The following is a 12,696-nucleotide window of genomic DNA, read 5'->3' on the forward strand; positions in this document are numbered from 1 at the left end:
TTGTAGATCTCCTCGTCGGCTTTCCTACTCACTTTGAATCACGTAATTCCGAGTTCGGATGGCAAAGATACGGTGGAAACGGACAGAATACACGAAACGATGCTCCAGGCCTCAGCGAGACACCCTCAGGTGTCTCGGCCATGGCTGAGACCCACATGGCCTAGACATCCATGAGTGTCTCAGCCAGGCTGAGACACCCTCGAGTGTCTCGGCCAGACCGAGATACCCACGGGTGTCCACACCCCCGAAAACCGATTTTTGGCAGTTTTAAGCTGTTTTTCGATGTTAACCACCTAGATTTGTTCCAACTGATCTGAATCTATCCAAGAACATGATAAAGTGGTTACAACTAAATATAAGAGTGAATTGATCGTTCTTATCCAAAAATAGAGGTCCCAAAGCCTATAAATACAGCCCCAGGGCCTTTATTTTTTTTTGATCTGCGATTTCTCGGCTCTTGGCGAAAATTTTCCTGCTGAACTGAAGACTGAAGGGCATGAATTTCAGAAGAGAGGAGGAGATCAGATCGAGTTCATTAGCATAAAGAAGAGGAGCTCGTTCAGATCCACAGTTCCGCGGTTCCTTCCCTTGAGATTGCCCGTTGTGGTGATCTCGAGAAAGTGATTATCTCGCTGTTACCGAGATAATATTTCTCTCTCTCTCTCTCTCTCTCTCTCTCTCTCTCCTCCTCTCTCTCTCTCTCTCTCTCCTCTCTCTCTCTCTCTCCTCTCTCTATATATATATATTATATATATATATATATACTATTATAATATAAATTATATTAATATATATATATATATATATATTTTTCTTGATTCCTTCATGAATCAATTGTAGAACCCTGTATTTTGTTAGAAGTATATGTGAATTATTAGTGTATAAATAATTCTATTTGTGATAAATGACTTGAGGTCATAGAGATACTTGGTAACAAGTTGTTAGTCATGTATGAGTGTGGTTTCATAGAGTTTCGTGCATTGGTTTTGGCTGTACATCAAAACATGCACGAAATCTGGATTTAGTGTCTGCTCAGTCGACTGATGAGTCGACTAATGAGTCGACCTATGAGTCGACTGACGGACTGATTTCGGGTTTTCTTTTAGTTGTGGGTTTGGTTGGGTTTTGCTTGGGTTTTAACCATAATATATATATATATATACTATTTTACCCGAAACCAACCCAAAAACCCATCAGAATCCCAGAGAAACCCTAGCCCCTCTCTCCCCTCAAACCCTAGTTCGTTTTGGTGATTTTGAAGGAGTTTTTCGGTGGATCTTTGTGGTGCTGTCAAAGGGAATCGTCCTCTCATTGGATTCAGGAGTTTGTAGCTCATCAGAGGTGAGTAACATCTTGCCCAATCCTACACCCACTGTTTGTATGCTTTTAATTGGTTTTATTTTGGTTTTATTGAGCCTAAATCACTATTTATGTATAAAAAATAGATCTTTATAGTATATGATGCGAAAATCGAATGTTTTCAATTTATAAAGCTCATAAACGAATTTGTAAATTTAGATCCAGATCTGAAATTGGTTTAAACTGTTGGCCTTCTTGTTTTGATGATGTTTAACAAACAATTTACTTCTAATGTTATTTGTCTAGTGTTTGTGTTTTCGTATTTATTCTAGGCAAACAACGTGTTGGAGGATGGATGGATTGCGCTATAACGATCATATCCAATGGAGGTTGGAGGAATTGTGGAGTGAAGCAACGTACAATTCAAGTTAAAGATCAAGTTCAAGCTTCATTCGCATGTGTACCAAGTTGAGCTTATTGAAGATCAAGATCGGCTTGGGTAATCTAGTTTAGGTTTTATATTATGTGTGTTAAGTACCTTAAGCTCAATATCATATACACACACGTATTTGGTTTCTATGTATATATATAGCTATATATATACATGCATGGTTTTGAGTTTTCATGCTTTGGACACACTTACAAAATACATGAGTTTTCACAAATGGAAATTCAATTTGAGAAATTCTTTTTCTAACATGTTTGTTTTCATGTTTACAAACATTTCGCAAAGTTTCATCAAGTTTGGAATTGATTTGTTATGTTTAATGGAATTTACAAAATCATGTTTTTGTTCGTGCACATGTTCGTGCATGTTTTACAAAACAGATGAGTTTTAATAAATGGGAAGTGGTATTCAAGAAATTCTTTCTTTAACATGTTTATCTACATGTTTAGAAACGTTTATAAAAATTTTACTATTTTTGGAGTTGATCTACTGTGCCCAATTGATTTTACAAAATCGTGTATGTCAGCAGAAAAATTTTACTATTTTTGGAGTTGATCTACTGTGCCCAATTGATTTTACAAAATCGTGTATGTCAGCAGTTTTTCAGAAACTGTAAATCTGTGTTCAAACATTTATTTCTCTCAACTGGGAAATGATTTTTCATAAATTCTTTCTCTAACATGTTGTTCTACATATCTAAAACCTTCCCACAAAATTTCATATTTTTTGGAGCTGATTTACTATTTTTAATTGATTTTACAAAGTTGATACGCAGTGCTACAGTACCCGCGGTCGACCACCACGGTCGACCGCCAAACTCTCTGGAAGATACTCAGCTTTGCATATGGCTCCCCCCCCCCCCCCCCGGTCGACCGCCATTACTGTAGTAGCCCATGTTCATATACACGTTTAGAAGCTTCCCTAAAAATTTTATAATTTTTGGAGTTAATTTACTGTGTCAAATTGATTTTAGAAAATCAGGTGTTTCAGCAGTTTTTAGAATATGAAATATCTGTATTCAAATATTTATTTCTCACAAATGAGAAGTGATATTTCAGAAATTCTTTTTGTAAAATGTTTATTTACATGTTTAGAAACATCCCTCAAAATTTCATCTTTTTGAGTTCTCACCTTGTTAGAGAGAACAATCATTTGCTATATTGTGCTTAATTGTTAAATCACTTTGTAATACTCTTGTACACCGAGTGAGGAGTGTGTGGTGAGAGTCGGGGATCGTCCCAAGAGGAGTGGCGTCGGTTGACGAACCTAGGAAGAGGTTGTAACCGAGCACTTGAGGTTGACACGTCTAGTTCAACACTTGAGAGGGTGTAGAGTGTGATTGCAAGAGTGTCGATTGTAAAGTTTTCGGTTAGCTAGAAAACTGAGTGTGAGGTGTAAACGTTATTCGGGTGAACGTAGAAAACCCGGTTGTGATAGTGGATTTCTCCCCGGGAGTGGGGAGCAAAGACGTAGGACGGAAGGTCCGAACTTTTGGCTTAGCACTTATAATTGTTCATCTTTATAGTCTTTCTCTCATTGTTTATTTCATCCACTATTTCATTTGTTTATGTTACCCTTGTGTTTGCATATCCTTACATATATCATATTGTATATCTCTTTGATAGGATATATCATCTTGTGTTAGTTTATATATCCTTGCAAATATATATTCATCATATAGGATATATCTCATTATTCATATTGCTTATCCTAGCTATATTATATTTCATACTTGCTAGGATAACTTGTTAATTTTTTTTATTGGCATATAATCGGATTAGATTAGCATAAGACCCTAATCACCCCCCTCTAGGGTCTAACATAAGCATGGGTTTTATTGTGATTTAATGGTTCAATACTTTTTCAAACATGAATAAATATATTTAGGATTTTAATATAGAATATTATATGTAAATCTTTCGTTTCTGTTGATATACATGTGCTAGAATCGGAATCATATTGTTGGACATGATTAAAGAGAATTTTAGTTAACGTTTTTACAGATAAATTATCGAAAACAAGAAACTGGGGATTTTCTGCTCAGTCGACCAATGAGTCGACTTATGAGTCGACTGATGAGTCGACCAATGCGTCGACTGATGGGAAAAATCTTAGTTTTGTGTGCTTTGTCTGGTCGACTTATAAGTCGACCGATGAGTCGACCAATGAGTCGACTGATGAGGAATTTCCTTCTTTTGTACTTCTTCAGTTGAATCTTTTTGAGTAATTTTAGTTTAACTGAAATTGTTTATGTTTGTTTGTCATTGCTGCGTGCTTAAATATGAACGAGGAGTCACCTCGAATGACGGATATTAGAAATTAATGTATAGCCTGTATCTTTACATGTGAGATGACATGCGGACACGAGTTTAGGTTTGCGTACAGAGACAAGTGAGAAATTAGGGTATATGCACCTGTTCATATAACTCATCTAGTCCATGTGTTGGGCAATTAGGATGTGTAGTCTAGGTGTTGGACACTTATCACTTTCAGTCCATGTGTTAGATAGTTACATATGCAGTCCATGTGTTGGACATCCACTACATCAGTTTAGATCTTGAGAGTTAACACCTATATTTGCATAGGCAGGACACGACATTTATATGAGTTGTGACACGACACCGTAATCAAGTCTGAGATGATTTTCCTTTTTTTTAGTAATGTTCTTGTATTAGATTTTGGGTTTTGTATTTAGGGAGGTACAATCTGAGCTACATGGTATATACATGAGGGTTTCCTTGTTTGGATTATTTCGCTTGACGTACCTATGCTCATGTTGTAACTTCCTAAATACTAAAATACTCTTATACATAGGTATTTACAATCTGAGCTACATGGTATATACATGAGGGTTTCCTTGTTTGGATTATTTCGCTCAACGTACTTATGCTCACGTTGTAAATAACTAAATAGTATTTATGATTATATATATATATATATATATATATATATATATATATATATATATATATATATATATATATATATATATATATATATATATATATATATATATATATATATATATATATATATATTATCTGTATTTTCTGTATACAACGAGCTCTTTCTCCTTGGGGTTGGTTGTGATGTTGCTCGCTAGCGTTTTGACGCTTGTTGTCCCTCCCCCTTTCAGGTAACGAGCCAGGAGCCCGGTGAGTCGCAGGTTGATAGCGAGGCACTCTAGCTTCAGCTATTCTATTATAGTTACATTTTACTTTTGAGCTCCACTGTAGGCTTTTGTTAGACATTTTTGAGAGTTAGTTCTAGAAGTTGTAAAGGTTGTGTGCCTTATTTCCTCTTTTTCAGACTTTATGTATTTGAGACTTGTTGAGGAGATCCAGTTTATTCATTTCAGATATTGACTTGTATTTCAGTATGTTAGATGATGAAATATTAATCTGATCTCTATTATTTCATCAGATGACTCTTGTGTTATCTTTTACTTGCTTTTGTACCTACACCTGTTATTGACTCTACTAGAGAGATAGTAATTGTGATGGTGAAACATGTTATTGCATGGTGTGGTGTGATAATCACATTTTATTACAATTTTATACCCTCATTATCTATTTTATATGAATAAATATACCACTAATAATTGTTTTTATCTTTTAATTGCAGATTAATGAAGAATAAATCTCAACTTCCCATCTCTCAACCAAAAACCCATTAATTAAATGAAGAAATGATTCAAGAAGCCAAAGTGAAATTTTCGACTTTTTGAAGGCCCAAAGAAAAAAGATTACTAAGGGAAATGGAGACCGGCTGCTGGAGGTTTATTTTGAAAAGCAAAAGGAACTGTGGACTTGATTGCTTAATTTTCGGTTTTTGAAAATGAATTGGATGTTGATTTACACCGGATGCTGACTTTGGTTGCTGCTTGAAGACCGGACCTGGACCTGCTGCACTGTTTTCAAAATCAAAAGAAACCGGACATAGGGGCTTGATTATTGTGGGCTGGACATGCTGGTCTTAGCTTTGAATCACAAAACAAAATTAATTAGGCCGGATTTCCAAGAAAATTGTGCAGCTCTTCAAATTCGGTTTTGAAAATGAAATGGAAAATCAATCTCAATTGGGCTGGACTTGTTTTTTTTTTTTTTTGAAAATAAATGGAACATTGATTGCTGCAGAAAGTGAGTGGGCCGGACTTGGACTTGTTTTGAAAATCAAATGGAGCTCTCATGGATTGTTATGGGCCGGATTTGCTTGTTCATTTTCTTCTTGGAAATCAAATGAAGATTGGGCTAGAGAAGAACAAAAAGCAAATTCAAAGGTGAAGATTGTTGCTTGGGGCTCAAGATAAATCCAATGGCTCATATTCATTGATGATTACTATAAATAGGGGTAGAGAGTGAGGGGTTAAGTGTGTGAAAATTTTTGTAACTCCTTTTGGAGAGGATGGCTACTCTTAATTGAGAAGACCTTCCAAAATTGTAACTTTTTGTTGTAATTAATAATAATAATTTTTTCACCACTTTAAATATTTCTTCTCTTTGTTGGATGATGAAGATGAAGATGGAGAATTATTTGAAGGTTTGTATTTCTTTCCTTTTTCTCTTTTATTTCCCTTTTATTGCTTATTAGTTAGATTTATTTTCATGCTTGTAATTAGATTTTATTTTCTTGTTAAATAGCCTAGAGGCTAGAACCCTCTTGCCTTAGATTTATTTTTATAGAGTAGATTTATTTTCGTGCATTTAATTCTTACAATTTTATTTTGTAGTTTAAATTTTGCAATTTATTTTGTAATTAGATTTTAATTTCTTATACTATTCACCTTAAGGCTAGAACCCTCTTGGGTTTAGTTTTTCTTTTTGTTTATTTTTATTTTGTTTGATTCGCCTTTAGGCTAGAACCCTCTAGGGAATCACCCTTTTCTAAGAAGTGGGTTCAATTGTAGATTACCCATATCTATAATTGAATCCACCATCTTTAATTTCTTGTATTTTCTTTTATTCTTGAATTTTATTTTCTTTATTCTTGATTTTTATTTTCCTTTTCCTTCTTGCCTTATTGATCATATTCATTCTTTGTCACATCCACTCTCACTTATATCTCGTGCCGATTTACACACTATCACTTCCACTCTCTCTATCTCTCCACTTATTTTGGTTCTTTAACTTGTGTGTTTCTTGTGAAAGAACTACTTGGAGGTTAAAGATCAAGAATTGGAGATTGAGGAATTGGATATTCGCTTGTGGTAAGTCTTCTTCCTTATATTTTCAATTCCACACCTTTAGTTAGTTCTCACAATTAGTGACAAATATGATCTAAAAAAAAAGATTTTATTTCCGTTGACCATAATAAAATTCACCCTTCACTTTGACATTTACTAACAAGATAATAAATTCAAACAAATCCCCCCTTCTCATTTGTTTGATTGTTAACCCTAATTAAAAAAAAAGAAAAAGATTTTTTCCATCCTTTTTAGTTGCTTTTAATTCATAGGGTTGCATTTCATATAGTTAGTAGGAATTCACCAAGTGATTTGAGCATCTTGATTTGACAAATACTTAAAAATATTTTTAAGGACAAAACCCCATAATCAAGATAAGGTGAGGGATTTCATCACCCTTTCCTTAGCCCAAAAATCACTAATTCCTCACTACACCACCCAAGCCTAATAAAAATCATTAGACGTTGGCCCTCGAGCTCAATAAGGAACAAGAAATCCTTAAGTGAACCGGTTTAAGTTTTCTCAGATTAGTTGGTGTCTAAGGCAAGGTTTAGGGGTTGCGTAAAGCGCTCCGCAAGGAACGAGGTACTTAATTGATCTCTGATCACCCTCTAGTACTATCCTTACCTGGCTAACTACCCGGGTAAAACTTTTATCTTTTCACTTAAGAAATTTTTGGTTAGGAGCTAGTCTAGTTGAGTTAGGCTTAACCCTAGAGTTAGAGTGATTGAAAAGTGATTGATTTTGATTTGTTTTAGTTAGGATTTTCCTTTTTCTTAAAAAAAAAACTAACTTTTATTTTTTTTTCAAAAAAAAATATATATATAAAAAGAAATTGTTTTTGGTGCATGCAAAACGTGGATCAAGGACAATACACATCAACAAATTCATTCTGAACAAATGGCTAATCCACAAGTTTTTCAAAATTTATGTTATCCCAATAGGATTGAAATTTTCAATGAAGTTCGGGAGTTTGAAGAGAGTCCATATCAGTATTCGGTAAATGATCCATTTTTTCCAACCTACAACCCAGATTGGGCAAGTTACACAAACATTGCATGGAATCAGGGAAACCACTCCGAAACTCAAAACTTCACTCCATCTTCGACCCAACATTTTCCTAGGGAAAATACAGTTCCTTTTAATTCTCATCCACAATTTCAACAACCCAGTCTGTCACATCAAAATCGGTCTCCTCATCATCAAGTTGTAACTCACACTCCTCTTGATACAGATCATGATGAACGTCTCAATTTTTTGGAAAAAGGTTTTGAAATCATAATTAAGGCCTCCACACTAGCCATGGATATGTTAACTCAAACATCCTACACGATGAACTCCTTTATGCAATCAACCGAACTCATACTTAACTCTAACACTCAAGCTATAGCTAGATTAGAAACCCACATTGATCAACTAGCTAGTGCCATAAGTGAAGAAGAGGAAGGAGAAATTCTGAGTCAACCCGTGGTCAATCCTAAGGACACTCAAATGAATGCACTACAGTCAGGAAAAAAGGTCGATAATCAGGAAAGAACACCTTTAAGCCAAATTCTTGTCTCAATTCATTCTTCCCCTGATAATTCAATTCAGGAAAGACCGGGGGAGAAGAAGAAGAGTCAGATCTAAGTTTTGAGGAAATTTTCGGTGAGGAGCTAAAAATAATAGGAGAAGCAGATCGGGTTTGTCAAAATAAAAAAACTGTGTTGGACAATTGCTGCTTTGAACTGAATTTTGAAAAACTTTTTCTTGATGAACTAAGATTTTTGGAAAATAAACAACCACCAAATTTTTACACATCAACCATAAATCTTGGGGTTGAGGAAATTGTTAAAGAAAAATTGGTTGTTAGAGAACAAACATTCACAAATCAAGAATCTAAATCAAATATGCATGACACCAATGATACTTACCTTCCATTGCCACAAAAATCATTGAACACCCCGGAATGCTTAGAATTTCAGCACATTATTGATTATATCATGTTGAATTTATTTAAAATCCGTGGGAGAATTTTTAGCAATAAGATAGGATTCAATGTAGAACATGAACTCTTCATGTTGAATATTTCATTCTACATTGATTATTTTGTTTACTTCAGAATAATAAAAAGAATTTATTCTTCTCTCATTTAAGAGTTTCTTGTTCAGTTGTTAAAAAAAAGAAAAAAAAAGAAAAAAAAAGAAAAAAAGAAAAAAGAAAGAAAAAAAAAGAAAAAAAAAAGAAAAAAAAATAGAGAAAAGAAAGAAAGAAAGAAAAAGAATAAAATTTTGATTTCATCCTCCTCAGACCAAAGGTAATTGTAGATTTTTATCAGCCGACCAAATGTAAGTGCTTCACTTCTTATCTACTTTACTTTATGCATCATAGAGTTTGCATTGAGGATAATGCAAAAATTTAGGTGTGGGGGTAGGAATTAGTTATTTTTTCTCTTTATTTTGCATTTTTAGTTACATTTTTTTTTCCTTTTTCTAAAAAAAAAATTTATAAAAATATCGTCACTTGCCAAATTGATAGAGTTATGTAATAATTGATTTATTTGATAAATTTGAAATTTTCTAATCCCTAGTTGGTTATTTACTTAAGTTCACTTTTTATGATAACTCTAAATAAATTTCTTAAGAAATGATTTTCAAAGTAGTATACTTTACTTAAGCCTTAACTTAGACTTTTATTTAAAATAATAAAAATTTTGCATGCTTAACTTAGAGTTAAAAATAATTTTTTTCAAAGTGTCTTGATTTACATATTTTCAAAATATATATACATATAAAAAAAACAAAAAAAAATAAGAGAAGAGTGCGAAAAATGGGCACCAAAAACGGAAAAAAAAACTCTTGAATTCAAGGTGATTCTATCTTATAAAGCCTAAGCTGACCGAGTAATTAAGCCCAAGGAGTATTTCCATACTTAATGACCTAAGCCCATTTGGGTTGGGATCCATTGGCCCAAAACTCGTTAAAAGGTCACTTAGAAAGCCCGTTAAAGTAGAAAAAAAATCACCAAGGATGAAAGAGTTTAAAAAAAATAATAATAATAAATGTTTTATAGTTGTATATATTGTCTTGAAAAATATTTTAAATCAAGCAACTTGAAAATTATTTAAAACAAAGAGTTAGCATGTTCTTTTCAAAACTTTTAAATTAAATTTCTAAGTTTGGCTTGGTTTTGTATTGCTACAATGAGAAGACTTTCTTGAAAATATACCTTAGAGTTATATATAAAAATGTTTTCTTGAGTGATAACTGGCTCCAATTAGATTATCTAAAAGTTATCAAGTGAATTTAGTTATTTACTGACTTCTTTAATTTGGCAAGTTGACCGAATTTTGTGGGTATATTCACTGCAAACCCTCACGAGACTACAACTCGTCCACTAGGGTAACCTAGGGGTTTAAAGGCTTGTTGTATGCGCTAAATACAACCGCGATTCCTGCGAAAGTGAGTTAGGATTTTCTTTTTATTTTCTTTGCTAGAGGACTAGCAAAAGTTTAGGTGTGGGGGTATTTGATAATCATATTTTATTACAATTTTATAATTACAATTTTATACCCTTATTATCTATTTTATATGAATAAATATACCACTAATAATTGTTTTTATCTTTTAATTGCAGATTAATGAAGAATAAATCTTAACTTCCCATCTCTCAACCAAAAACTCATTGATTAAATGAAGAAATGATTCAAGAAGCCAAAGTGAAATTTTTAACTTTTTGAAGGCCCAAAGCAAAAATATTACACTAAGGGAAATGGAGACCGGCTGCTGGAGGTTTATTTTAAAAAGCAAAAGGAACTGTGGACTTGATTGCTTAATTTTCGGTTTTTGAAAATGAATTGGATGTTGATTTACACCGGATGCTGACTTTGGTTGCTGCTTGAAGACCGGACCTGGACCTGCTGCACTGTTTTCAAAATCAAAAGAAACCGGACCTAGGGGCTTGATTGTTGTGGGCTGGACATGCTGGTCTTAGCTTTGAATCACAAAACAAAATTAATTGGGTCGGATTTCCAAGAAAATTGTGCAGCTCTTCAAATTCGGTTTTGAAAATGAAATGGAAAATCAATCTCAATTGGGCTGGACTTGTTTGTTTTCTTTTTGAAAATAAATGGAACATTGATTGCTGCAGAAAGTGAGTGGGCCGGACTTGGACTTGTTTTGAAAATCAAATGGAGCTCTCATGGATTGTTATGGGCCGGATTTGCTTGTTCATTTTCTTCTTGGAAATCAAATGAAGATTGGGCTAGAGAAGAACAAAAAGCAAATTCAAAGGTGAAGATTGTTGCTTGGGGCTCAAGACAAATCCAATGGCTCATATTCATTGATGATTACTATAAATAGGGGTAGAGAGTGAGGGGTTAAGTGTGTGAAAATTTTTGTAACTCCTTTTGGAGAGGAGGGCTACTCTTAATTGAGAAGGCCTTCCAAAATTATAACTTTTTAATGTAATTAATAATAATAATTTTTTCACCACTTTAAATATTTCTTCTCTTTGTTAGATGATGAAGATGAAGATGGAGAATTATTTGAAGGTTTGCATTTCTTTTCTTTTTCTCTTTTATTTCCCTTTTATTGCTTATTAGTTAGATTTATTTTCATGCTTGTAATTAGATTTTATTTTCTTCTTAAATAGCCAAGAGGCTAGAACCCTCTTGCCTTAGATTTATTTTTATAGAGTAGATTTATTTTCGTGTATTTAATTCTTGCAATTTTATTTTGTAGTTTAGATTTTGCAATTTATTTTGTAATTAGATTTTAATTTCTTATACTATTCACCTTGAGGCTAGAACCCTCTTGGGTTTAGTTTTTCTTTTTGTTTATTTTTATTTTGTTTGATTCGCCTTTTGGCTAGAACCCTCTAGGGAATCACCCTTTTCTAAGAAGTGGGTTCAATTGTAGATTACCCATATCTATAATTGAATCCACCATTTTTAATTTCTTGCATTTTCTTTTATTCTAGATTTTTGTTCTTCATTCTTGATTTTTTTATTTGTTTCTTGATTTTATTCATTTTTCCTTCTCACCTTATTGATCATACTCATTTCAAATCCACTCTCACTTACACTTTGCATCTATTTACACACCATTTTCACTCTCTCAATCTCTTCACAATCGCATTCACTTATCACTCCTATTTGTCACGCACACAAAATAAGAACCAATTTTCTATTTTCTCCTACAAAACACCTTCCTCGTGGGATCGATATCTTAAATACTATAACTTGACACGGTTGTGCACTTGCAACCTTTTTGGTACATGTTTATACCGCATCATGGTGCATAGCAGGTTTGACATTCTTGGTTTTACCTTGGACTGCAGCCTTGTGTGAATCCAGGGGCATCACATCAATGATGCTCCGGATCTGATCTGATCATTTGGTAATCCACGGATATCAACATCCCCGTCACAGTCCAAGATCCCACGCAAGCAACGGAGGATAAACGTCTGTTTCGTTTGTTTTGATGAGAGTTATATCTTTTTTCGTTTTCATTGTGTAAGAGTCTTATAAAAAGACTATCTTTTTTTATTGTAACGATTGAAGTTGTAATGAATACATCAATGAAGACATCAACTTTCTTCCCAAACATATGTGTTCGTTTAAACACTTGATTTTGACACAATGACTTAAACCAAATTTTGAAATCTTTTGAATTGATTTATAGACTTAATAAAACATGTAAACTAGGATTATTTAGTCCATAAACCAATAACGCAATATTTTCTTAAAAATACCTATATTGTGATAAAATCAAAGAATGTGTGTGTG

Source organism: Asparagus officinalis, chromosome 4 (assembly GCF_001876935.1).
Source record: "Asparagus officinalis chromosome 4, Aspof.V1, whole genome shotgun sequence".
In the NCBI taxonomy this organism is placed as follows: domain Eukaryota; kingdom Viridiplantae; phylum Streptophyta; class Magnoliopsida; order Asparagales; family Asparagaceae; genus Asparagus; species Asparagus officinalis.